The sequence below is a fragment of the Perca flavescens genome, chromosome 10, assembly GCF_004354835.1.
Source record: "Perca flavescens isolate YP-PL-M2 chromosome 10, PFLA_1.0, whole genome shotgun sequence".
NCBI lineage: Eukaryota > Metazoa > Chordata > Actinopteri > Perciformes > Percidae > Perca > Perca flavescens.
Window position 1 is genome coordinate 31,508,742 of NC_041340.1, and position 5,137 is coordinate 31,513,878.

The following is a 5,137-nucleotide window of genomic DNA, read 5'->3' on the forward strand; positions in this document are numbered from 1 at the left end:
TAGCATGGGGGAGAGCGGGCATCCCTGTCGATAGCCCCGCTTGATGGGGAAATGGCTGAGAATGCAAGCCATTGGTTGAGACTATGGCCGTGGGATTCACATATAAAGAACACACCATGTCATTGAATTTGGCCCCCAAGCCTCTCCATTACTTGCCACATGTAGTTCCACTCTAGGCGGTCAAAAGCCTTTTCTGCGTCCACTGATAAAACTGCTGCCGTTGGTGGAAGGTCTCTGGCTTCTTCTATTACATGAAATAATCTGCGTACATTGTCTGCAGTGTGACGCTTTAGTATAAAACCTGATTGTTCGGGGTGGACTAGCTTCTCAATAGAGCTTAATATCAGTCCCAATGAGGCTGATGGGCCTGTAATTTGAGCACTCCGTAAGGTCTTTGCTCTTTTTGGGTATAACAGAAATTAGTGCAGGTTGGTTTGTTGGTGAAAAGTACCCATCTCTATGGTTGAGGTAAAAATTTGTAAAATGATATGTCTTAATATGTCAAAGTACTGTAGAAGAAGTTCTGATGGAATTCCAATTAGTGTGTATGTTTTAAAGAAAGACGTGCAGGAATTTGAATTGACCTAACTATGTTTCTTCAAAAAGTGATCGATTCCTTCCTTTTTCTTCTCTGCAAGGTATTAATAACATTTAATTATCAATACTCATGAGGCGGCTATAGGATGTGATATGATACTTTGACTAAGTTTTTAAACGTAATCTCACTATTTATGTGCTTTTGTTTGACACAGGACTCTCCAGGAACCATTCACAACCAGTCACCCACATGACACAAATCCTGCAGGGTTCTTCCAGAGTCAATAATCAATTCTTTTTGAAGGTTTGTGTGTGTGTGTGTGTGTGTGTGTGTGTGTGTGTGTGTGTGTGTGGGTGTGTGTGTGTTGTGTGTGTAATGTGTAATAGGTCAGCAGCGTTGGTCTTACCATCTAGGCAAAGTTCAGCAAAGGGGAAAAAAAATTTGAAATTTGAAAGTAAGTAAATTTCTTGTGTTGAAATAACCTTTGTTGCCAACACACAACAACTAGCAAAATAGAGCACGGAGCCGTTCCATAGCGGAGCCATTCAGCAACCAGTGGAAATTAGGAGTAATGCGACCTGAAACAAAGGTGTAGTATACCGTGTAACCATTTGTGGGTATGATCCTTATTGGGGCAGTTTAAAAGTCCTGTTTGGGTGTAACTGTCATTTGTTTGACCTAATCTTAGTTCTCCCTTATCCTTGAGTACCGTTATTTCGTTCCTTCATGTACACCATGTAGGAAAGACAATTAAGAAAAACTTGATCCTTAATTAACAAACCTTCATCCTTGAAGTGTAACTGTTTATTATTCATTTGACAACTTTCTCTCCATTTAAGGTCAAGTGCGATGGCTGTGTACAGGCATGTAAGCTGTGTAAAAAAAGCTTGTGTTATCTGTGTCTATTGTACTGGTGAGCACATTTTCTGATATACAATGATGTCTACAAACATGTTCACAGGTGCTGACAACTAATTTTGTTTATCGCTCTTATTTTACTTAGTATAAAACGTTTCGATTTCTTAAACATTAAGAGGGGATTGATAACTGCACTACATAGTTATACTAAACAAATATTAATTCATGATTCTAAAATGCTACAGAGCACTTACATTCATCTTCATACTTAGATCAGAAATGTAGCAGATAATGGAGAGAATTGGGGAAGTATATGGGGAGAAGACATGGAAGAAGACAAGGGGACTTGGACAGTCAAGGACAGTCAGAAAGAGGAAGAAGAACAGGGAAAGGCCAAGGAAAACCTTGAGGACAGTCAGAAAGAGAAGGAAGGAGACCAGGGAAAGGCCCAGGAAAAACATCAGGAGAATCATCACAGTCCCTGGTCGACTAACGGTCACAGGACCCAACAAATTTTTTTATGAAATTACTCCGGAAGAAATACAAAGGCGGATAAAAGGTGAAAAAATGTCCGCCCATGTCTTCAGGAGCCTTATTGGGGTAGGTTTTCATGAAATGTCTGTGTAGTGCCAATTTCTATTCCTAATCACATTATACAGTTGCCCCTGAAATTATTCAACCCCCTCTTGAAAATGTGTTTTTTTAACTAATTCTGTTAGGTGTTATGTTATTTGTTAGCATTTTGTTGATAACATATGTGAGTTATGCTAAGCTATGATAAGTCATTCTCTTTCTAAGGAACAGGGGCAAACTTGCCTCCAATTGTGCTGTAGCAGCCACCCATAAAAAAGCTGTCTGAGTGAGGGAGAGGCCGTGGACTTGGCAGATGGTTTTGAAGGGAGCCTGGCACCCAACATGCATTCATCTGACATCTGTCAGGGTGTCACGAAAGACATGGCAGACAAAACAAAGTGAGTACTTTGATCCATTCACAGCATTATAGTTCGTCAAGTCTGAAGTATCCCCTCAATGCAAAGCATTGGACATATCTGTACATGTTGTTCATACATTGCTCCTACTACATACCCATCTTTATTATGCTCCTATAAGGTAACTGCCAATACACTGCACATATTTATATTTAATTTATATTACTGTAAATCAACTGTGTACTACTGTCTACACTGCAATATATTTCTTGTCCTGTCTATGCTCCACCTGTCTATACGTTGTATATCACATTGCACTTTTTGCGCTTTTTTTGCACTTCGGGTTAGATGCAAACTGCATTTTGTTGTCTTTGTACTTGTACTCTGAACAATGACAAAACATTTGAATCTAATCATTGACAATGAATGGAAACTTCAGTCATTTGCATTTATCATGTTAAAATCTGACACTAGGCACTATGCCAAAGAGAAAATTATAATAAAACAGGTCTATCATGTTGGTTTGGCTCTTCATTGATTCACTCAAAAATGGATACATGTGATTAATTTAGATACATTTTTTTAATTGATTGACAGCCCTAGTTTTAAACCATATACCATACCATGACATAGGTCTTGCTGTTTTTCTGTGATTGATGTCTTGGTTTGCTGTGTTTCTTCCACAGACAAACTCTGTTGAAGGTGGTGGAGAACAACAAAGTTTATGATGTGGACTCTGCTTTTAGTTTGGAAAGCCATTCATTTGGACCACTTGCACTGGGGCATGTTCTTTCCCACCTAATTGGGAAATTGGACCAATTACAGTTTTAGTGGTCCACCCCTGCCTATACAGAGAGAGGGATGTGCGCCTAGTCATCTATTAAAGTTCACAGTGCAGACCAGACATACAAAACAAAAATACTGTACCTCCTATTCTCATGTTATTTTTTTAATATCTTTTTCTGTTGATTGTAAAATAACACCTGATGACCTGAGTGTACCAATTATGTGTGTGCATGCCCGATTTTTCACAGGTGGTGACAAATAGTCCCTCTTATACGGGTATTGTGGTGATGGATTGGAATCCACACATTGCTATGATTTCCCTCAGAGAGAAGAAAATGTTCCCCCAAACGATGCTTTGCTTGGTCTCCCAGGCCCCGTCAGTCTTAAATTTCCCAGCTTCCGCAATCCTGACGATGTGAATTTCACGGGCCTTCCTTAAACAAGTGCATGTCCAGTACACGGGAATAAACAGCTACTAGACATCTAGCAATTTACGTATCAACAGGGAACTGACGACTCATTAATGTTCTCAGACTTGTCTTCTGTGTGCCATATGGGTCATAGCGCTTTGTGACGGTGATTAATTATTAGCAGCCAGTGGTTGGGATGGGAGTGGGGGGCTCCAGGTCCTTGTGCTTTCTCTCTTCAGAGAACATAGTGCGCTTGGCACCTTTTTAGAAACAACACTGTACTGTGGCCTGTTGCTGAGCAGGAGGAGCTGTGGTTTTTTTGTTTGCTGTTTTGGTTTCTTCAGTTTCTGGGCTGACCTGTGTATACTCCATGCTGTCTCTTCTCTCATACAGTGAATGCCCACTGAAAGCAATGTACGGCTTTGGATGTTTATTTTATAACAGGTTCTAATCAGGGTGATGCTGACCTGTTGCATGGTTTTATTTGGGGTCTTCTGCTTGTGTAGCCCATCTGCCTCAAGGTTGCGCTTGTTGTGGCTTCACAAATGCTTTGCTGCATACCTCGGTTGGAACAAGTGGTTATTTGAGTCAACGTTGATCTTCTATCAGCTTGAATCAGTTGGCCCATTCTCCTCTGACCTCTAGCATCAAAAAGGCATTTTCATGGTTGTGCGTGAAAATCCCAGTAACTGGGCAGATTGTGAAATACTCAGACTAGCCTGTCTGGCACCAACAACCATGCCACGCTCAAAGTTGCTTAGAGCACCATTTTTTTCCCATTCTGACATTCAGTTTGGAGTTCAGGAGATTATCTAGACCTGGATCACACCCCTAAATGCATTGAAGCAGCTGCCATGCGATTGGTTGATTAGATAATTTAATTAACGTAAAATTTTACTGGTGTTCCTAATAATCCTTTAGGTGAGTGTAGATCATGGCTTGTGCTTATAACTTCTTTTTTTCACTTGCACATAGGAAATTTGTGTCTGTCGTTCAGACTTTGTGAAACTTCAATGTTGGAAATATTCCTCCACAAATTTGAATTACACATTAACAAAATAATTCTACAGCTTCAGAACCTTTTTTACAACCTCAAATTATTTATGACCCTTATTTGAGCCCATAATTAAAGTCTGTACATGCTAATAGTCCACACAGGTGTTTTCCCTTATGTTGCCTGGTTAGACCTCTGCTCTTACAAACTGCACACCTTCTGTTGGTTTTGTTGTACCTGTTAGGGCAGAGCAGATTACACAGTTATCATTCTTATTAGTACATAGAATACAGCAGGAACAGCAGCAATGATAGCACACAACTACAACTGCAATCCTCTTCTTCATGTTGCATTTGTTGGGTCCCCACATGACAGAGATACTAAAAAGCCCTGTTCCAAGGGTGAGTCACTGCATTATAAATTTTAAGCTAGGGTCCTTACCTGAAAAGGTCTAAGCACTTACGCCCTAAACAATTTATATGACTGGGGCTGTTACTGAGGTGGAGGAATAAAGTTTCTGTGTGGTGGAGATGTTAAGAAAGTGTAGCCTGGTGGTTGAAATATGGCTGCCACTGTCCCTGCTCCATTAGCAGTGCCCTTCGGCTAGCTTTAACACTAAGAA

At 40.3% G+C, this 5,137-nt stretch overlaps 1 long non-coding RNA gene across 1 annotated transcript; it reads left to right on the forward strand.

Moving 5' to 3' along the window:
- The first annotated feature begins 627 nt into the window (after positions 1-627).
- LOC114563413 (uncharacterized) lies at positions 628-4,096 on the forward strand. Its single transcript, XR_003693609.1, has 3 exons — positions 628-1,996; positions 2,195-2,367; positions 3,012-4,096. It is a non-coding gene; the product is annotated as an uncharacterized LOC114563413 (long non-coding RNA).
- Positions 4,097-5,137: the final 1,041 nt, after the last annotated feature.